Consider the following 23,966-nt stretch of genomic DNA (forward strand, 5'->3'; position numbering starts at 1 on the left):
CCCGGAACATTGGCGCCGTTGCCGGGGACCTGGAAGTCATCCCTCTACCATGGCGGACGACCCTCACAATAATGACCGCGCTGCGTCTGAACAAGAGGAAGAAATTGACACCGGAGAACGTCCGGACAGCCCACTGTCACCACGCACTCCAGGAGGAAACAAACAGAATCACCCAAAGACATCACTCCCAAACAAAGATCCACAAAATCCCGAAAAAGAAAAGAGCTCGGAAATCCTAGAAGCAGTCCAGGCACAACAAAACCGACTGAAACGACTCGAAGAGGACATAAAGAAACAGAAAGAAACTGAACAAGATCTGAGGAGGGAGACTCGAAAGCGCAGAGAATTAGAAGAAAAACTGCGGAAAATAGAGGCCAACCTGAAAGGCCGGACAGAACGCGGCACCACCCCCGAAGGCAATCATGATCCCTTCACACAAGAGATCATGAAGGAGAAGGTACCACGAAACTTCAAACCACCCGATATGGATCTCTACGACGGCACCACCGATCCAAGTCACCACCTCAGCAATTTCAGAAGCAGAATGTACCTAGTCGACGCCTCCGACGCAATTCGGTGCAAAGCCTTTCCCACCACTCTCACCAAGTCAGCCATGAAGTGGTTCGACAACCTGCCACCAAGATCAATCACCAGCTTCGAAGACCTAACCAAAAAATTCCTAACAAGGTTCTCTATTCAAAAGGACAAGACAAAACATGCCCCCAGTCTACTCGGGATCAAGCAAGGAAACCAAGAAACTCTCCGAGAATACATGGAGCGATTCAACAAAGCTTGCCTGGACATACAACACTTGCCCACCGAAGCAGCCATCATGGGACTAGCAAACGGCCTAAAAGAGGGACCGTTTAGCCAATCCCTATCCAAACGCTACCCGACCTCCCTATACGAGGTGCAGGAGCGGGCAGAAAAATATATCAACATGGAGGAAACCTCCCAGCTAAGAGACTCCTCTAGGAAGGAATCAACCTACCCACCCCGAGATCGGGATCGGGAACAGAAGAAAAAAGAAGACCCCAACTCGGACAAGCCACGGAAGTACCACAACTACACCCCCCTCCGAGTCTCCCTGGTAGACGTCTACAGAGAAGTATGCCACACCGAAAGGATCCCACCGCCCCGACCGCTAAAACACAAGAGAGCGGGAAGAGATCGGTCCGAATACTGTGAATATCACAAACTCTACGGTCATTCTACTAACGACTGCTACGACCTAAAAAATGTTATAGAAAAGCTGGCCAGAGAAGGAAAACTCGACAGATACATAGCAGAGAAAGGAGAAGAGACCAGGAAGAGAAGGCGGGGAGATAACGAAGGTCGGGTTGAACAAACCCCGCGAACCCCTGAAAGACACGTCCACATGATAAATGGAGGTTTTGCAGGCGGAGGAACATCCAGATCCTCGCGAAAAAGACACCTCAAAGAAGTCTATCATGTCCGAAAAGACAGCCCCCTGCCCGAGTTACCTACTATCTCATTTACCCGAGAAGATGCTCAAGGGATAATTCCCGGGCACGACGATCCAATGGTAGTCACCATTATCCTAGCAAACGCCAACTTACATCGAACCCTGATTGACCAGGGAAGCTCAGCAGATATCCTGTTCAAAACGGCATTCGACAAGCTCGGACTTGAAGAAAAAGAACTAAAGGCCTATCCCACCGACCTATTTGGGCTAGGGGATACCCCGATCCATCCCTTAGGATACATCCCGCTACACACTACCTTTGGAAGAGGCGAGCAATCTAAAACATTAAGCATCGACTACATTGTAGTCGACGTCACTTCGGCATACAATGCCCTCATTGGGCGACCAACCCTAAACAGACTGGCAGCTATAGTCTCGACCCCACACCTCTGTATGAAGTTCCCTACCGCAAAAGGAATCGCTACTCTAAAAGGCGACCAAAAACTAGCGCGGCAATGCTACAACGAAAGCCTGAACCTAAAAGGGAAGGAGGTCAACACGATAGAACTCGGACGAGTGCAGTCCCGAGAAGATCTTCGACCACAACCAGAGGGAGAGACCGAAAAAGTCCAGATTGGGAACACACCTGAAAAAATAACAAACATAGGAGCGAACCTCAAAACGGGCCTAAAAGAGGAACTCATAACCCTCTTAAAGGAGAATTCCAACCTCTTCGCCTGGAAAGCCTCCGACATGCCAGGCATAAGCCCCGACCTGATGTGCCATAAGCTATCAGTTTACCCGGGATCCCGACCTGTCCAACAAAGACGCCGGAAGCTCGGACCCGAGCGCATGCAAGCGATAGAAGAACAAGTACAAGCACTACTAGATGCAGGGTTCATTAGGGAAGTAAAATACCCCCTATGGCTTGCAAACGTGGTCCTGGTAAAAAAGCCCAACGGAAAATGGAGGATGTGCGTCGATTACACAGACCTCAACAAAGCCTGCCCCAAAGACCCATATCCACTACCAAACATCGACGCCTTAGTAGACGCAGCCTCAGGCTACAGATATCTCTCCTTCATGGACGCATACTCGGGATACAATCAAATCCCGATGTACGGACCCGACCAAGAAAAGACCTCGTTCATAACCCCAAGGGCAAACTACTGCTACGTAGTAATGCCCTTCGGGCTGAAGAACGCAGGGGCAACCTACCAGAGACTAATGAACAAAGTGTTCTCAGAACACATCGAACTACAGCTAGAGGTGTACGTCGACGACATGTTGGTAAAGACACAAGAAGACAGAAACTTGCTGACCGACCTCACCAGCGTCTTCGGCACCCTCAGAAAACACAACATGAGACTTAACCCGACAAAGTGCACCTTCGCCGCAGAAGCCGGAAAGTTCTTAGGCTTCATGCTGACTCAAAGGGGCATCGAAGCGAACCCGGACAAATGCCAAGCAATACTCAATATGAAGAGCCCGACGTGTGTCAAAGAAGTACAACAACTGAATGGAAGGCTAGCCGCCCTATCAAGATTCTTGGCAGGATCAGCGATAAAATCACTACCTCTCTACTCGCTCCTAAAGAAAGGGAAACCCTTCTCATGGACCCCGGAGTGCGAAAAAGCCTTCCAAGAATTCAAGGAATTCCTCGGGCAGCCACCAATCCTAACCCGACCTTTAAAAGGAGAAGAACTCGTACTATACCTCTCGGTCGGAAATCGAGCAATCGCCTCAGCGTTAATACGCGAAAATGACCGAGGACAACACCCCATATACTTTGTAAGCAAGGCACTACAAGGGGCCGAATTAAACTATCAGAAGATAGAAAAATTCGCCTACGCCCTAGTGTTCACAGCTCGGAGGCTCCGTCCCTACTTTCAAGCCCACACCATCAAAGTCCGAACAAACCAACCCATGAGACACATCCTCCAAAAAACAGACCTGGCAGGACGAATACTGCAATGGGCGGTGGAACTGTCCGAGTTCGACCTCCACTATGAAACCCGGACTGCCATAAAATCTCAGTATCTAGCCGACTTCATCGCAGAATACACTGAGACCCCTGGAACCCCACTCTCATGGAACCTGTATGTCGACGGATCCTCAAACAAAATTGGAAGCGGAGCCGGGGTTATACTCGAAAGCGACCAAGGAACGCAGATAGAACTATCCCTAAAATTCGAGTTCCAAGCCTCGAACAACCAAGCCGAATACGAGGCCCTACTAGCAGGTCTAAAGCTAGCCGAAGAGGTCGGGGCCCAGAAAATCACAATCTTCAGCGACTCCCAGGTCATCACATCACAAGTAAATGGAAGCTACCAGGCCAAAGACCCAACTATGAAAAAATACCTGGACCAAACACAGACACAATTACGCCACTTTCCAGAGATACAGATCCAGCACATACCTCGGGAACAAAACGCCCGGGCAGACGCCCTCTCAAAGCTCGCCAGCACCAAACCCGGAGGCAACAACAGAAGTCTCCTCCAGGAAACCTTACAATCTCCCTCCGTGCTAAAAGGGGAAGAAACGCTAAATATATCCAGCCAACAGCAAGGATGGATGACCCCCATACTCAACTACCTGAAGTCGGGAACTCTTCCCACCGAAAGAAAGGAAGCTAAAAGACTCACGAAAGACGCCCAGAATTATACGCTAATTCACGACGTATTATACAGAAGAGGATTATCAAATCCCCTCCTTAGGTGCGTCCCGACCTCAGAAACAAAGAACGTCCTCGAAGAAGTCCACGGAGGCATGTGTGGGAACCATCTCGGAGCTCGGGCATTATCCAAAAAAGTTGTCCGAGCCGGGTTCTACTGGCCGACCTTGCAAAGAGACGCAACGGAATTTGTGAAAATATGCCCCCCCTGCCAAAAACACGCCAATTTTCACAAGGCACCACCCGAAGACCTTATTAGCATCACCGCACCATGGCCCTTCGCAAAATGGGGACTTGACCTACTCGGCCCGTTCCCCCAAGGACCGGGGCAAGTCAAATACCTCATAGTAGGTGTCGACTACTTCACAAAGTGGATCGAAGCTGAACCCTTAGCCACCATTACGGCTCAGAAAAGTCGCAAATTCCTATACAAAAACATTGTCACAAGGTTCGGAGTCCCCTACTCCATCACAACAGACAATGGAACACAGTTCACAGACACAAGTTTTCAGAACTTGGTGGCCGAACTAAAAATCAAACAGCAATTCACCTCAGTCGAACACCCACAAGCCAATGGACAAGCAGAGGCTGCAAATAAAGTTATCTTGGCCGGGTTAAAACGAAGACTCCAAGAAGCCAAAGGAGCATGGGCCGAAGAGCTTCCCCAGGTGCTATGGGCATATCGGACAACTCCACACTCTACAACGGGAGAATCACCATTCCGACTAGCCTACGGGATGGAGGCAATGATTCCTATCGAAATAGAGGAAGGGTCACCTAGAACCATCTTCTACAACGAAAAAGGTAACCCGCAGGCACAAAGGGAAGAACTCGACCTCCTCCCCGAGGTCCGAGAAAGAGCCCGAATCCAAGAAAGAAGCCTTAAAAACGGCGAACGGCACTCAGATACAATCAGAAAGTAATAAAGCGAAGCTTCTCCATTCACGACCTGATTCTAATCCGAAATGACATCGGAACACAAAAGTCGGGAGAAGGAAAGCTAGCTGCAAATTGGAAAGGACCCTACAAAGTAACAGAAGTCTTAGGGACAGGCTACTACAAAGTATTCGACCTAGAAGGCAATGAGCTGCCCAGGGCCTGGCACGCCTGCAATCTAAGACGGTACTACAGCTAGAAAAATTTAACCCGAGGTGTACTCTTTTTCCCTACAAGGGTTTTTTAATGAGACACCCGGTTAAATAAAGACACCCGACCTAGTCAAGGGTAAACACTCTGTAAATATTCCTTCTTTTTTAATACTAACCAAATTTTTCTATTTTCTTTTCTCCTTCCCCATAAATGAAACAAGTCCTAGAAAGTACCCCGCCAAGGCGCATTAATTTATGCTCGGCAAAACGCAAAAAATCATTTGCCAAGAGACCACACAAGGTCGGCAAAGATAAAGCGACGAGGTTCAAATTAATGTGAGAAGTTATAAAGCAACTCTGAAAAGGCTCAAAAAGCCAAATAAAAAGAGATTACAAAAATAACTTAAGAGGCCGACCAAACAAGGTCGGACCCAACAAAGGGAGGTACTCGAACGCCCGAGGTCCGAGAAAAAGCCCGGATCCAAGAAAGAAGCCTTAAAAACGGCAAAAGCCAAGATTTCGAAAACGCTTACTAAAAAAAGTTGTTATCCAAAAACAACTAAAAAAGTACAAGCGAAGAAACGAAATCGAAGGAAAGGATAAAACAAAGTTTCGAAAACGCTTACTAAAAAAGTTGTTATCCAAAAACAACTAAAAAAGTACAAGCGAAGAAACGAAATTGAAGGAAAGGATAAAAACGAAGTTTCAAAGCGCTAGCTAAAAAGTTGTTATCTAAAAAACAACTAAAAAGCATAAAAGCGGAACAAAAAGTCAAAGCAAAACACCGCATAATAAGCTAAAAAGTTACTACAAGTAGCTAATAGCAAAAAAGCGTCCAAAGCGTTCCCAGAAACCATCCAAAAACAAAAGAGCCCACAGGCCGGGCAAAGAACCAAAAATAAAAGATTACAGAGGATCAAGGTCCTTTCCGGATTCCACATCGGTAGAAGACTGTGGAGGAAGAACCATAGAAATCGGGACAGCCTTGACAGCCCCATCATCTCGGTTTGAAACCTCCACACCAGATCCATCCCCGGCCAAAGGTGAAGTCGGGTTCGCAACCGGAACATTAAGGTCGGACACCGGAACCTCATCCTCGTTGGGAGCAGGAACAATCTTTCCCTCCACAACAACGTTATCCGTACTAAACAAACTCAGATCTAGGTCAGGAGCAAGAACCCGGACCTGATCCTTCAAATTTCCAAACATAGCATCCATACCCTTGGCCACATGACCCTCTAGCTCGTAAAAATCATCCCGAGCGGATTGCAACTTCTCCTTTGTCTCCACAAGCTCGGCGTATACCCGAGTATAATTCTCCGTCGCCGCCTTCGCCATCTCCTCAGACGCTTTCGCTGCCGCCACAGCCGCGGTAGCTTTAGCTTTTTCTTTCTCCAGAGAGGCCTCCAGCTCAGTAATCCTAGCAGCCTTCAGCTCACTAATCCTCTCAAACTCAGACTGAGCCTTCTCAAGTCGGGAGCTGGTCGCACCAATGGGGGATTTCTTGAACTCCTGGGCAATAGCAGCATGAAGACTGGCCATCCGAACACAACTCCGCGCCATATACTGAAAATGGTGCTCCATAGACACGTCATCAGTAGAAATAAAAGTCTGAGGGAGAATATGCTGTTCAATCCAACCAAGAGCATCGAAATCCTTATCGTTAAAACCCGTAAGCTTTTGAGAGGTCTTCTGCTTCTTGGGAGGAGGACCCGAGAACGGGGGAGGAGAAGAGGTAGCAGGCCCGGAGGTCGGAGGGTCTTGATTTATAGCTCGGAACTGGGGAGTCGGAATAGTCTTCGACCGAGTCTGAACACCCACAGTAGTCTTCTGCGGAGAAGATCGGGCAGAAGCCTCCCCAGCCTCGATATTTCGAGCAGCCACAGACTTCTTCGTCCGACGAAGGAACTTCATGGAATCCGCCTGAGAAGACATCTCTGCAGAAATAAAAAGAAAGGGATTACCACAACAGAAATTCCACCAAAAACAAGCAAAACCAAAATACTGAAAAAGAAGAATCTCGGAGAGGTCGGGAAACTACCTAACTCGGAACGGAGAAGGCTTGGATCCCCCAACATTTTCTTCGTATCCAAGTGAGGTGCCCGACCCCATAAATTGCTCACCACACCCACAAAAGCCTGCTCAACCTCATCTAGACTCTCAAAAGTATACTTAGCAGACACTATGTTCTCCTGCCAACAAAGAGGAAAAGAAGGCTCCCCACTCTCATCCAGAAAGAAAGGTCGGCCGTCTCCAGTAGCCCGGACCTTGAAATAAAAGTTCTTGAAATCATGAAAGGACTCATCATAAAGGGTACAAAACTTCCTTCCCTGGTTAGCCCTAAAAGAGACCCAAGACACCTTCCCTCCACCCGACCCCGGCTTCGTCAACACAAACAAGTAGGAAAAAAGAGAAATAGAGGGAGCGACGCCCAAAAACTGACACAAAAGTTGAAACAGCTTTAAAAACGCCCAAGAATTTGGATGAAGCTGCGTAGGGGCAAGGTTACATGACCACAACACCTCGGACTCCAGGTCGGTAAAAGGAAGTCGGACACTCAGCTTAGAGAAAAAACAATCATAAGCATAAAAGAAGAGCTTCTCGGAACTATCTAAAGGCGGAAAGCAAACTCTCTCCTCGGAATCCGGGGCTACTAGTTCATAATCCCTCTCAGACTCTCTATTCTCACATATGCTACAGTGCCTACGGAACCTAGCCAAATATTCAGAATCTACCACAGAAGGGACTTTTAGAGGAAGAGGGTCTACCCAACCAAGACCACTTGGAATCTTGGTCAACATCGCCTGAAGAACCTTTCGAGACATAAAACTCTTACCTACAAAGAAGAAATACAACAGCAAGCAAAAATCACATAAAGCAGACAGCGAAAAACCCGTTCAGCCAAGCAAGAAACAAAAACCCAACAAAGAAAATGCAGCAACCCGGAACAAAGTACCAGAAAAACAAAAAGAGCCCCCCCCCCCATATGCAAACAAAGCAATGGCGGCGCCTCTTTTCGGGGCAACCCAGGCATAAAGAAAAAGAAACAAACAAGAGCCACACAAAGAACAGAAGCATATGATCACAAGAAAATAGAAACAGGAGAACAAACCTGGAAGAAAGAAAACGAAGGCGAAGAGCTCCGAAGCAAGGAGAACGAAGCGGCGGCACAGAGGAAACCCCGGAAAGACACACGAAAAGATTCGGGGAAGAAGAAACAAAGAAAGAGAAGCGGTGCTCGAAAAAGGAGATGGCGAAACTTAGAAAAACAGGAAAGGAACAGAATAAACGAAGAAAAAGGAAGGGAGCAAATAAATAATGCCTTCACAGAGCCCGAACGGAAATCGAGGAGAAACGGTAAAATGCAATAAATGCAGAAACGGCCATTTTTGAATTTTGAAAAACTACTATGCCCGAGCTCGACCTCCCAAAAAGGACGAACTCGGGCAGGGGCACTGTTCATACCCTGACCGGGCTCCTCCAACTCGGCAGATCCATGAAAAGGTCCGACCTCGCCCTAAGGCCCACGCCTAAAGGTCGGACCTCGGACAAATCAAGCAAAGGAAGGCCCATCAAAAGGAACGCAGCCCAAACCTAAAGGCCGAAAAGGCCTAGCAAAGGCGGTTCCACAAAGATAGGGATAAAACTCCTGAAAGATAAGATAAGATAAGAATATCTTATCCAGGGAAGATCACGGCCAACTACTATAAATACACTGGAGCACCCAGGTATGGCATTCATTCCACATTCTACACTTATCTGCTTGGACCCATGCTAACTTAAGCATCGGAGTGTCATTGCAGGTACAACCACCAACCACTCCACATATCAAGCTCGGGTCCCTGAACCCCCACCTCGGGCCTCTCCAGACGACCGAGCTACACGTTTCAGGTAACCCCCGGAACAGGCGGCTACAGTATTGTCTTCTGGTTGGAGCTGCGGACACTCATCGGTATAGTGACTATAATCTACACAGATGCCGCACACTCTTTGTGGGACTAACTACTGGTTGTGCTGTGGTGGAGAAGGCTGAACTTGCTGAGGTTGTTGTTAATTCATTTGCATCTGCTTCAGCAAGTTAGTAATTTCACATAGATTCTGGGCTATAGCGGTAGTCTCTGTATTAGTGGATACCTCTGCAACAGCTCTTGACCGACTTTGTCTCTGCCTATGATTCCTAGTAGAGTCAGCTAAGTCTCTGATCAATTGCCATGCTTCGTCCGTAGTCTTGTGCTTTTTCATAGAACCATTGCAAGCACCTTCCAGTGTGGTCCTATCTTGAGGTCTCAGACCCTGTGTAAAGTAACCAAGTAAGACTACCTTGTCAATCATATGATGGGGTCATGCATTTCGAAGTGTATTGAAGCATTCCAAGTATTCATAGAGGGTCTCAGATTCGTCTTGGACGATCATAGACATGTCCTTCCTTAGCTTATCAGCAATTTCAGCTGGAAAAAATTTATCCAGAAATTCGCTCCTAAGTGTATCCCAGTTGGAAATAGTTTCTCTGGGCTGAGTGTAGTACCACTCTCTTGCCTTTCCTTCCAGAGAAAACGGGAAGGCTTTTAGTAGAATAGAGATTTCATCAGCTCCATCACGCTTAACAGTAGAGCAAGCGGTCTGAAAATCCCTGAGATGCTTGATAGGCTCTTGAGCAGGTAAGCCGTGAAATTTGGGCATCAAGTTGAGTAGTGATGATTTTATTTCAAAATCTGCAGCTACTACTGGGTGGTGCGCCTGGAATGGTTGGAGCGTCAAATCAGGGGCTCCTTCCTCCTGGATGGTGACTCTTCTGGGTGCTGCCATGTCACCTGCACGTAATGAACTGGATCAGTAGAAAGGGGGGTTGCTTCTTCCTTAAATGACGGTTCAGGTTCGTCCTCAAAGAGGAGTCGCCTACGCCTAGCTCGCTTTATATGCGAAAGAGTTCTTTCAATTTCAGGATCAAATGCTGGCAAGCTTGGATCAGGAAGCGAACGCGTCATTTAACGAAAGAAACGTGCAGTTCATAGTGATAGAATGAAAAGAAAAAATTGCAATAGAAATAAATACCAATCAATAAATTAACACACTGTTGCAACTCCCCGGCAACGGCGCCAAAAATTGATGATGCGGAAATTGGTGAATTAAAAATTATGAAAATGTGTACGTTGCAAGTATAGTTCTTAACTCACCGGAAATCCACTTATCAATTTAAAAATATATCACAGAAATTCAAATTTTAAATACTGGGAGTATGAATCCCAGGTCGTCTCCCAACGAGTTGCAGGAAGGTGTGCTGTTTTATTAATCAGATGTTTTCAAAAAGGTTTGAGTTGAATAACAGGAAATTAAATTGATGAATTTGAACAATGTAAATAAAAGCCTTGATTGGGAGTTGATTAGTTGGAGTCACTATTATAGTTGGAATGCTCTCAAGATTAATTGATAATTAAAAGTTATTCTGTTTGGTTATCCTTTACTAGGCAAAGGAAAGTCAAACAAGTTGGAATGCTACGTCTGTTCACAAGTTGCAACCCACTTAATTAAAAGGGATTGGTGTTAGTGACTAGAAGGCAATCCAACAGTAAACCCAATTACAATCTTTCTTTTAAGCCTTCCAACTCAATTGGTTCCTTTCAATCAACTCCCCATCAAGTTAGGGAACTACTCGCTCATTGTAAATAATAAACCCATAACATATGAAAGGGAATCAAAAGAAGACATGATTATTGGAAGGAAAAAATGGATTAAAATGAAAGAAATAATTCTTGTATTAAATAATCATAAAAGTATTCCAATGACAAAATTGAACAAGGCAAGGAACATGGAAGAAATAAACCAAGTTAAGAGAACGAACTAGAATGACGAAGTCTTGATGAGGAAATAACTCTTCTCAATATCCCAATGCAAAAGTAGTAGAAAAATAAAAATCCTAAAAGTATCAAATTGTGTAGATAGAAAACCTAGAGGAGGAGTAAAACTAGATCTAAAAACTAAAAACTGTGTAGAATGAATGTTGTCCTTCATTTCTGCATGTTCTTTGGCTCTAGTCTGCTGTTCTGGGCCGAGAACTGGGTCAAGACAGGGCCCAAAATCGCCCCCAGCGAAATCTGCAGATTATGCAGATCGCGCATATCACGCGATCGCGTCATCCATGCGGACGCGTCATTCGCATTTTTCCGTGCCACGCGTTCGCGTCATCCATGCCTCCGCGTCACTTGTGCTTTACCTTTCCGCGCGAACGCGTGAGCCATGCGGCCGCGTCACTTCTCGCTGGTTGTCTCCTCAATTTCTTGCGTTTCTTCCATTTTTGCTAGCTTCCCTTCCAATCTCCAATTCATCCATGCCCTATAAAGCCTGAAACACTTAACACACAGATCACGGTATCGAATGGGATAAAGGAGAACTAAAATGCATAATAAAAAGTCTCTAGGAAGCAGTTTTCAACCATGTAATAATTCCAAGAAGGAAATATAAATGCATGCTAAATTAATGAATAAGTGGGTAAGGATCGTGATAAAACCACATAATTATACACAATATAAACCATAAAATAGTGGTTTATCATGGATCTTTTCGATCCTCCTGATCTCGCTTTCTCTTGCCATGATGGTCTGACCTTTTCCTGAGATATCTGTCGAGCTGACCTTCTCTGGCCAGCTTTTCTATCACATTTTTTAGGTCGTAAGAATCATTTGTTGAGTGCCCATATAGCTTATGGTACTCACAGTACTCACTACGACTTCCCCCTTTCTTATTCTTGATAGGTCTAGGAGGAGGTAGCCTTTCAGTGTGATGAATTTCCCTATAGTCGTCGACTAAAAAAACTCGTAGAGGAGTATAAGAGTAATATCTCATGGGCCTTTCAGGCCCGACTTCTTCTTTTTTCTTAGGCTCTCTCTCCTTTTCCCTCGATGAGTGTGAGTGCACAGGTCGCCAGTTTGGTTCTAGCAACCTGGTGTTTTCCTCCATGTTGATGTACTTTTCTGCTCTTTCCTGTACATTGCTCAAAGAAGTCGGATGCCTTTTCGAGATGAACTGGGAGAAAGGGCCTTCTCGAAGTCCATTTACTAGACCCATGATTACTGCCTCTGTAGGCAAGTCTTGGATTTCTAGGCACGCCTTGTTGAACCTTTCCATGTAGTCTCTCAAAGGTTCTCCGATCTCCTGTTTTACTCCCAGGAGACTCGGCGCGTGCTTCACTTTATCCTTTTGGATTGAAAATCGCATAAGAAACTTACACGAGAGGTTGTTGAAGCTGGTGACCGACCTTGGAGGGAGGCTGTCGAACCACTTCATCGCTACTTTTGTCAGAGTTGTCGGAAAGGCTTTGCAGCGAGTAGCATCAGAGGCGTCGGCAAGGTACATCCGACTTTTAAAATTGCTCAAGTGATGCTTTGGATCGGTAGTCCCGTCATATAGCTCCATATCGGGGCTTTTAAAGTTCCTTAGAACTTTTGCTCGCATTATGTCCTCACTGGTCTTCCCCTCCCAAGGGAGAGTCTTCTCGGTCATTGCGAGAGTTTCGACCCCGAAGAGCGGATTCTAATCTCAAGAGCTTTTCTTCAAGCTCTTTTTATCGCTCGACCTCCCTTCTCAAGTTTCTCTCCACCTCTCTCTGTCGCTCCAGTTCTTGTTCTAGCGGTTCGAGCCGTCTCTGGTGGCCGTGGAACAATCCCATTAGATTAGCTGCGTGGGTGATGAGCGGATAATTTATACGCTTTTTGGCATTGTTTTTAGTATGTTTTTAGTATGATCTAGTTAGTTTTTAGTATATTTTCACTAGTTTTTAGTTAAAATTCACTTTTCTGGACTTTACTATGAGTTTGTGTGTTTTTCTGTGATTTCAGGTATTTTCTGACTGAAATTGAGGGTCCTGAGCAAAAATCTGATTCAGAGACTGAAAAGGACTGCAGATGCTGTTGGATTCTGACCTCCCTGCACTCGAAGTGGATTTTCTGGAGCTACAGAAGCCCAATTGGCGCGCTCTCAACGGAGTTGGAAAGTAGACATCCTGGGCTTTCCAGCAATATATGATAGTCCATACTTTTCCCGAGATTTAATGGCCCAAACCGGCGTGGCAAATCAGCCTCAGAATTTCCAGCGTTTAACGCTGGAACTGGCATAAAACTTGGAGTTAAACGCCCAAACTGGCATGAAAGCTGGCGTTTAACTCCAGAAAAGGTCTCTACACGAAAATACTTCATTGCTCAGCCCAAGCACACACCAAGTGGACCCAGAAGTGGATTTTTACGTCATTTACTCATTTCTGTACACCCTAGGTTACTAGTTTACTATTAATAGGATCTTTTGACATTGTACCTGTACCTCATGACACTTTACACGTTTCTTTGTGTACCTTTCACGGCATGAGTCTCTAAACCCCATGGTTGGGGGTGAGGAGCTCTGCTGTGTCTTGATGGATTAATGCAATTATTACTGTTTCTTATTCAATCATGCTTGCTTCCATTCTAAGATATCACTTGTTCTTAACCCGGATGAATGTGATGATCTGTGACACTTATCATATTCTCAACTATGAACGTGTTCCTGACAACCACCTCCATTCTACCTTAGATTGAGTAGATATCTCTTGGATTCCTTAACCAGAATCTTCGTGGTATAAGCTAGAACTGATGGCGGCATTCAAGAGAATCCGGAAGGTCTAAACCTTGTCTGTGGTATTCTGAGTAGGATTCAATGATTGAATGACTGTGACGTGCTTCAAACTCCTAGCAGGCGGGGCGTTAGTGATAGACGCAAAAGAATCAATGGATTCTATTCCGGCCTGACCGAGAACCGACAGATGATTAGCCATGCTGTGACAGAGCATAGGAACGTTTTCACTGAGAGGATGGGAGGTAGCCACTGACAACGGTGAAACCCTACATACAGCTTGCCATGGAAGGAGCCTTGCGTGTTTGATGAAGAAGACAGTAGGAAAGCAGAGATTCAGAAGATGGAGCATCTCCAAAACCTCAACCTATTCTCCATTACTACATAACAAGTACGTATTTCATGTTCTTTTGCTTTTCACAATCAATCCTGATAATTTCTGATATCCTGACTAAGATTTACAAGATAACCATAGCTTGCTTTAAGCCGACAATCTCCGTGGGATCGACCCTTACTCGCGTAAGGTATTACTTGGACGACCCAGTGCACTTGCTGGTTAGTTGTGCGGGATTGCAAAAGTGTGATTGCAATTTCGTGCACCAGTGGGTTGTCCCTCCTTTCCTTATTCGTGCCCCTCAGAGGGGGTTCCCCTTGGGTCTTTTACTCCGGAGGGGCCTTCCTTCTGCTAGTTGGTCGCTCCTTGCATAGTAACTATGGCTTTGTCATTTTTACCAGCGTCTTAGTTTTCTTGCTCTGAATCGGACGCTGTATTTTCGTCCTCGTTTAGGTCGTCCGTCATCATGGGTTAATCTCCCAGGTCCCCGACAACGGCGCCAATGTTACGTGGGTAACCTGAGTTATGGATTAGGCTGGAAGGATTAGCCCAAGCGTTACTGGAGGGTGGTCTCTGACTTGGTTCACGTTTGGGAGCCGCCGTCCGAGTTGTATATGTGAAAGAATGGAGGTGGTGGTACCTGCAAAGACACTCTGATGCGTAAGTGAGCAAGGGGTTAAGCAGGTTTTCAGATTATTGGAACTTAGAGATACTTGAGGGTTGTCAGTGTATTTATAGTGGTGATCCAATAACCACTGTTGGAGTAGTTCCACTTCTGAAGGTGGATAACTGTCCCTTTATCTTAGGATTGTTGAGATATGGCTTCCAGAAGTGGGTAAAGAGATTTTAGGGGCAGTTACGTATTTGAATAAGTGTTATCTGCCATCTATCCTTCGAGTCCGACTTCATTCGGAGAAGTCTGTGTCGAATCCGACCTTTTCTATGGTGATCGGTGGGTAGAGGAGGCCAATCCTTGGATTGGGCCTCTTGGTTTATTTGGACCTAGACTATAGTATTGGGTCAGGGTATGAACAGTACCCTATCATATACTTTTTTTAAATCAATACACACTATATGTGGAGAATTTTTGTTATTCCGATATCTCTCTATCATTCTCCTTAGCAAGTATATAACTTTGGTGGTAGATCTACCTGACATAAAGCTAAAAGGGAGTGGATCCTCTCCAGTGGAAAAAAAACTGGATGGTATCCAGTGGAAGATCTCACCATTCAATACATTCTCTCTCTCATTTATTGCTGGTCCCACTTGTAAAATTAAAGGTGGAAGATTACACTTTATTCTCTCCAGTGACAAAAAAAATGGAGAGGATCTATTTCCAAGCTAAAATGGTTCTCCAAGACCTGTGTCTCCTATCTCAACCTATATTCTATTAGCTTTTCCTATAACTTTATGTTATGACTCATGAGCTTGACCCTCTATAGGTTCCATAATTTGTATATCCCCCTTATTCTTGTAAATAGGGACTAAGGTGCTTTTTTCTTTGTTCATTAGCCATCTTTTTGGACATTAAGATCTCATTAAAAAGTTTGGTTAACTAATGGATGTCCTTTCCTCCTAAACATCCAAATTTCAATTGGGATATTATCTAATCCTGCCCTTTCATTCGTCATCCTCTTTAAAGCCTCTTTTACTTTGAACTCTCGAATCCTTTCATAGTAGTTGAAGTTTTGGTTTCCTTCTCTCATATGTAACCATCAAAATCACCAAAGAGTTTCTTGTCCTTTATCAAATAACTCATAAAAGTAACTCTTTCATCTTTCATTAATGCTCTCATCTTGAACCAAAACCTTATCAATTACCGTTCTTGTCCTTGACACACTTCACTTGATCCAAATCCTTTGTTCTTTTCTTTAGACTCTTTTCAATCTTATATCTACATTTTTTTCTTTTCTTTGTACTTAAAGACGGACAAAAATCCTGATATACTCTTGTTTTTGTTTCGCTCACTACCACTTTTGTCTCCTTTTTAGCAATTTTATATTTTTTCTAATTTTCAACATTGCGGTTTTGAGACCACTCTTTAAAATATTTTTTCTTTACCTTTACCTTCTCCTATATACTTGTGTCCCACCACCATGACCCCTTGTTTCTTGCTCCAATCCATCTAATTTCACTAAAACTTTCTTTTGCCACTCTTATGATAACGCTTGCCATCTCATATGCACTTTCATGTTCTTCTCGCTTTGTTTCTTCTTCTATATATTTTTGAAAGTTTCTTTGTTTCTCATATTTCATTTGTTACCACTCCATTATTGGGTTCTTCTCTTGATATCTTTTCCTCACATTTTCGCTCCATGCGAAAATTCACGACAAGCACTTTATATTGTGTTGTCAAACTCTCAGAATAATTTTAGAATTAGTGCAAAATTTTTTGCCAACTTTCCTTGTCAAAAGAAAATCAATTTGAGAGCTTATTACACCACTCTTATAGGCTATAAGGTATTCGTCTCTTTTCTTAAAACAAGTATTTGCAATAAGAAGATTAAAAGTTGAGATAAAGTCCAAGATGGTTTTACCCTCTGTGTTGACCACCCCAAAATCATGGTCCCCATATATTCTCTCGTTCCAATCACATTATTTCTACCGTGACTGTTTAAATCTTTTCCTAAGAAAATCTATTATATATTTCTAATTTTCAGGCCAAAATGTGCCACATGCCACTCCCTCATTGCAATTGAAATCAAATCTTTTCCTCAAAAATTAAAGAATTTTCTCCTCTTCTTTCTTTCTTTCTCCATTTCTCTCATTTCTTCACTCACTCTATCTCTCTTATATATCATTATCAATCTATTATTCTATTATCTATTATCTATTATATATTTCTAATTTTAAGGCCAAAATGTGCCACATGTTACTCCCTCATTGCAATTGAAATCAAAGCTTCCCTTCCAAAATTAAAGAATTCTCTCCTCTTCTTAAGGATGGCAGCAGAACCCGTACCCGCGGGTACCCGCCCCGCCCATACCCGGTCGGGGCGGGTTTGAACCCGACCCGGAGCGGGGCGGGTCTGAACCGTGGCGGGTTGATGAGCGGGGCGGGGCGGGGTCGGGTTCAGGCTAAACCCGCCCCTACCCGCCCCGGAGTATATATATACCTTTTATGATTAGGGTTAGTTTGGAAACAGTTCTCACCTCACCGTCACTCTCACTCACTCAGTTTGCCCTTCAGCTTCTTCTCACCGTCACTCTCACTCACTTGAGTCACTTCCTCTCCTCTGTTCGACTGTTCCTCAGCTCTTCTCCAAGAGACCAAGACTATAGTCCATAGTGAGTCCTCTCATCACTCATTCACTCTCAGTTTCTCAGTTTCTCTTCACTTCACCCTCAGTTTCTCTTCACTTTGTGTTTCCCCCAAAAAAAACCCTAGCCTCCTCCACCGCCGCCGCCTTCCGTCGTGCCCAAAAGCTTCATCTGTTCGTCGTGCTCCAGCCCCTCTCCTCTCTCCTCGTTCCCCTGTTCCTCGTCCGTTCTTCTCGGCTCTCGCTGCTCAGTCGTGCTTTGCCCTCCGTCTCGCGTGGAGCTCGTCGCCGTCGTCCACCGTCCTCGTCGCCGTCATCCGTCGTGCTCGTCCCCGAAGGTAATGGCTTCTTGTCCGTCGCCTTCGTCGAAGCTTCTTCGTTATTTTTTCATTTTTTTCAGAAATCATATTGAAATCCTGATTCCTGAATGATTAGCTTTAGATCTGCACACTGCTGTAGTTCTTCGTTTTTTTTTTAATTTTTTGTTCAAAAATCATATTAACAATCCTCAATGCTCACTGCTCACTGGTCAGTGGTCACTCCTCATTCCTCAATGTTCAGAAATCATGTTAATGTTATGTTCTTCGTTTTTGGTTCCTTAATTTTCTTCTCTAATTTTACTATTTATTTATGTTGAAAAATTGGTTCAACGAGACTATCATCTATTCTGGAGATTTTCCTAATGCAGATCACTTCAGAGAAGTTTTAAGTAATTACAACATTGATAAATTTGAAAAACTGAAGTCTAGAATGGTTCAAGCTGTAGATGATATGCTTGGATATGAAATTCCATAGCTTTTAAAGAAATTTAGAAATCCTTATGATTAATTCTTTTCTTTTCTTTAAAAGCTCTGAATTTAGATAAACAAGTACATTATCTGTGGACGTGAAAGAGTCTGTTTAGGCTTTCATCTTCAAGAATCCCTAATGTTTGGGCTTTATTAATTGCCATTGTCATATATGCTTTTTCTTGAGTGTGAGATTCTAATGTTTTAACTTTAAATTCTTTATAAAAATTTGATTGGTTTCATTTTCATTCTCTAGTGTCAATATTTGCTTATTTGGTTTCAGTACATAGTAGAAGTTTGTAGAAAGGGGAGTTCTTATTTTAAAAAATTTCTAAAAACAATTCTATGACCTGTTTTGTTTGCTTTATGACTGGATGCTTGGATATGAAATTCCAGAGCTTTTAAAGAAATTCAGAAATCCTTATGATTAATTATTTTCTTTTCTTTAAAAGCTCTGAATTTAGATAAACAAGTACATTATCTGTGGACGTGAAAGAGTCTGTTTAGGCTTTCATCTTCAAGAATCCCTAATGTTTGGGCTTTATTAATTGTCATTGTCATATATGCTTTTTCTTGAGTGTGAGATTCTAATGTTTTAACTTTAAATTCTTTATAAAAATTTGATTGGTTTCATTTTCATTCTCTAGTGTCAATATTCATTTATGTTAATTTTTTACATTATAGTAATTATTTTATTAATTGCTATCTCTTTTGATTTTTAGGTTTAAATCTTGATCTTCAAACCTTTAACGATGATGAAGATGTGGAAAGTGATCAAGAATAAGGATTGAAGACTTTTTAATATTTTAACGATGTAATTTCTTTATTTTGTATTTTAATTAAGTTATTTGACATTGTATGGACCTTTTTAAATTTCAAGTTATTTGATATTATATGAATCTTATGTTTGTATTTTAATTTAATTATAAATTTTAAGTTTGTATCTTAATCTATAAATAAATGTGTAAAAAATAAAATGTCATTTAATTTTTATAGGGGCGGGTAGGGGCGGGGCGGGTACCCGTGGGGGCGGGTTAAGGTACAGGCGCCTACTACCCGCGGGTAGGGGCGGGGCGGGTAGTAGTGGAATGCAAGGAGGGCGGGGCGGGTGCGGGTAGGGCTAAAACCCGCCCCTACCCGCCCCACTGCCACCCCTACCTCTTCTCTCTTCCTTTCTCCATTTCTCTTATTTCTTCACTCACTCTATCTCTCTTATATATCATTATCAATATATTATTCTATTATTTTATATTACTAACTTTAAGGCCAAAATGTACCACATGTCACTTCCTCATTGCAATTGAAATCAAATCTTTCATTCCAAAATTAAAGAACTCTCCCCTCTTCTCTCTTCCTTTCTCTATCTCTCTTATTCCTTCCCTCACTCTATCTTTCTTATATATCATTATCAATCTATTATTCTATTATATATCTATTATCTATTATATATTAATTACTAATTTTACAACCAAAATGTGCCACATGTCACTCTCTCATTGCAATTGAAATCAAATCTTTCCCTCCAAAATTAAAGAGCTCTTTCCTCTTCTCTCTTCTCTCTTCCTTTCTTTATCTCTCTTATTCCTTCACTCACTCATCTCTCTTATATATCATTATCAATGAATAATTACAAATTTGACAATTAAAATATATAACATGATATTCTCTAATTGCATTCAAATTAAATTAAAATTAAAATATTAAAATTGAAATATAGTTATATTATATATTATATTTATATATTACAAACTAATTTAATAACTAATATGTGTCACATGATACTTTCTTATTAAAATTTAGAGAAAATATTTTTCTCCAAAATTAGTAAACATCCTTCTTATATTCTCTTATCTACCTCCCTCTTTTTTTCTATTTCTCTCTCTCCTTGCTTCCCACTCTATATATAATTTTATAATTCATATTTTATATTAGTAATTTGATAAATCAAAATGTGTCACCAGATATTTTTTATTATAATTAAAATAAATTTTTTTCTTAGCTTTCAAAATTAACAAACCCCTTCTCTCATTCTTCTTCTTTATCTTTCCCTCTATTTTCTCTTATTCTCTATTTTTCTCTACCTTTCTGTTCTACAAAAAATAAAATTAACAAAATAATATAATTTAAATAAAAAATATTATTATATGCACATTTTTTATTTAGTTTTAAATTTTTTACTCCTTATCTTTCTAATCTATATTTTCACTTCTTTTTCTTCATATATTTATTATATATAATTTAAAAAATGCTAATATTGTGATTAAAAGTTAGAATCAAAATTTAATTGTTTTAAAAAAATTAAATTAATTTTATAACTATCAATATACATTTTTTATGCTAATATCTTATTTTAATATATAGAAAAAATATCATTTTTAAATAGCAAGCATTAAAATTAATTATTTTTATTTGTGCAACAAATTTAACACCTAATCAAATATAAAAATATATACGTTAAATTCTTTCAAATTTTAGATAACGAATGTTAAAATTGATTATTAGTAAAAAAATTAAACTCTTTCATATGAAAATAATAACTAAAAACTTATTATTTAATTTTATTTTTATTTATAGAAACACTGGACTTTTTAGCCGATGGAGACTTCAGTCTCTTACGACCAATTTGTAAATGTAGTTTAATGTTATAAATTTTTTGTGTCATAATCTATAATATCAGGATCGACGTAATTTCAAAAGATTTATATTATCTTGTAATAGTATTATGTGTAAAAATACTAGTTTATCTTCTAAAGATATGTATTAGATTATACATTTCAGCTCCTTCCAGACCTCTTCTTATGTTGTTCTTCCAGACTTACTTGTGGTGCATAAGCACTAATCACATGAAAAGCACCCTTTCTACCACAAGTTTTAAAACGATGATCCAATCGCATATCCTTTTGACCTCTATCCTATCCTTCTTCCACTACTTTATTCACAATAATGCTTACTCCATTTCTATTCACAATTCTTGTATACCAGAACGTAAACCCTGAAGTATCTAATTTTTTAATCTTCATCCCCATCCATTTTGTTTCTTGCAAGTAAATTATGTTAATCTTTCTCTTTGTCATTGTGTCCACTACTTTCTTAGATTTTTCTGTTAGTGTGCTTATATTCCATGGTCTAAACCGTAACTTTTTGTTACCTATGGTTTTATCTTTATCTTTTTTTTAGTGAACTAACTTATTTACCCTTATTCGTTCAAAAAAACATGGAAATCTTTTCTTATCTTACACTATACTTGTTCACCGATGTGGTAATTCTTATTCATTTGACACTGTACTCGTCTACTCGAACTATAAGCGCTTTGTTTCGGGACATCGACCTAATTTTAGCGCAACAATGTCTTTGATTCATGTCATGAAGATTTGATTAAGTTTTTATATTTGTTATCGAAGATCTAACGCAACTCTCCTCCTTTATCTGGGTTTGGAATCAACTATATAACATAAGTTATATAATATAGTCCGAATTATTTAGGAGATGGAACTAATTGCAAAAAATATAAAAGTTAAACAAAAAATATAATTATAATTCTGAGAGTCGAATTGAACTAGTTAGTTTAATTAGGTTATTAAGAACTAGCCACCAAACTGATTTATTTAGAGTAAAAATCGAATATCAACAAATCAGTTAAAAAGAAATCAATAAAAAAATCAATAAGTTAAATCAATTCATGTTTTAACTATTATCTAGTTTAGAATAAAAAACATAAAAAATATATTTTATAAATAATTAATTATTTTATTATATTTAGTTCAATTCGTATTAGACTTTAATTAATTCTTTAAACCGTTAAATTTTTAATTTTATCAATTTAATAATCGATTCAGTTCTAAAACCCTGATATAAACCCAACAATGCATTTTTTTTTTTTTTTTTTGGGATGACTAACCCACAATGCATTTGAAATATTGTTTAATAAGTTTCGACCTCTTAAACAATAATAAGAACTTTATTTTCTTTACAAAGAGACAAAGCTAGAGACACACTTAAAAATGTCACGTGAATATATTATAGAGTTCTTGCTCGTAAAATCACTATAAGCCAATAGGACCCTTTCTTCTAGCTTTTTTCATTAACTCATTTTCTTTCTTTCTTCTGGCTTTTTCATTAACTCATTAAACCATTATTTTTCCTTTAATTCGTGGCACACTCGACACTTATTCGTACCATTCATTTCTCATCTTAACCAGGCTATTCGCTTTCACTAGCAAAACATAGCCTTTATCCACACAACTATTAAATTTTATGGAAAATAGTTTATTATAGCTTATCATTATTATTTCTCATTTGAATATAAGATTTATGTATTAATTGCCAAAATAATTTTATATACCTTAATATTAGATATAGAAAATGTTAAAATAAAACTCCAATTATTCCTATTATATTTAATACACGTATTAATCTAATTAAAATAAGTTCCATGTAATCTTTGAATAAATTTATTTATTATTTAGTTTTACCTCATTGTGCCACATCAAATTATTCTAATAGATGACAAATGATTTATTGATATTTTTCTTTTCTTTTTTATTATTCACTTGCACTCATTTATTTTAGAATCTTTTTACTCAGGCATATATATCATTTAGATAATAAAACTGATCTATAAATACTAAAAAATCATTCATATGTACTTATATATATTTATACATATTTAGTTTATTTTTCTAACAAAATGATGAAACTCTTTGCAACAAGAAATAAAATTATCAATTTTTTTTCCGTAAAAGAATAATCAAAACTTTTACCATAAGCAAATTTGTTCTTTGACACGGATTATTTTGATGCAACCACAATAATTAACGTATATTATACAAGATCAAACTCTTTTCGGTCTTCACATAATATAACGAAGTAATCCAGAATCCGTATAAAATAATCAAATTCTTACCCCCACAGACACAATAAAGTAATAATAAAATTGTTCATACCTTAACCAAGTTGGGTTGGTCTAGTGGTTAGCTCACTAGTCCGCTTAAGCAAGTGTCGGGGGTTCGAATCCCGCCTTGTGCATGCAGCAACTCATTGGCCAGCGGCAAACCCTTAAATGGAGCTCAGTACCGCGACGGATTAGTCCTTGACCTGCCGGGTTGGGAGATACCGTGGGAAACCAAAAAAAATTGTTCATACCTTAACCTAAACATTATGGTCTAGGTCCAAGTAAGCAAAAAGACCTGCTCCCTAAAATCTCTCATCCACCTCCAAAAGCAATATCTTAACAACCCTAAGATAAAGGGACGGTTATCCACCTTCAGAAGTGGAACTACACCAACGGTGGTTATTAGATCACCACTATAAATACACTGACACCCCTCAGGTATCTCTAAGTTCCCTACTTACCCCTTGCTAACTTAGGCATCGGAGTGTCTTTGCAGGTACCACCCCCCATTCTTTCACATACACAACTCGGACGGCAGCTCCCAGACGTAAACCAAGTCAAAGACCACCCTCCTCTAGCGCTTGGGCCTCACAAACAAGCCCAACCACCATCCGGTTCTAGGTAAGCCCCGGAACATTGGCGTCGTTGTCGGGGACCTGGGAGATTAGTGCATAATGGCGGATGATCAGAATGAGAACGGACATACTGCGTTAGAATCTGAGCGAGATTAGTGCATAATGGCGGATGATCAGAATGAGAACAGACATACTGCGTTAGAATCTGAGCAAAAACAGCAAGATGCAGTCAACAACAACAGAGTTGTAATATCTCTACAAGGAGCAGATGGTCAGTACCGAGAAGGTCCCTCAGGTGTGAAAGATCCAAGGGGAATCTCCTCAGGAGTACAC

The sequence above is a fragment of the Arachis stenosperma genome, chromosome 7 (assembly GCF_014773155.1).
Source record: "Arachis stenosperma cultivar V10309 chromosome 7, arast.V10309.gnm1.PFL2, whole genome shotgun sequence".
NCBI classification, from domain to species: domain Eukaryota; kingdom Viridiplantae; phylum Streptophyta; class Magnoliopsida; order Fabales; family Fabaceae; genus Arachis; species Arachis stenosperma.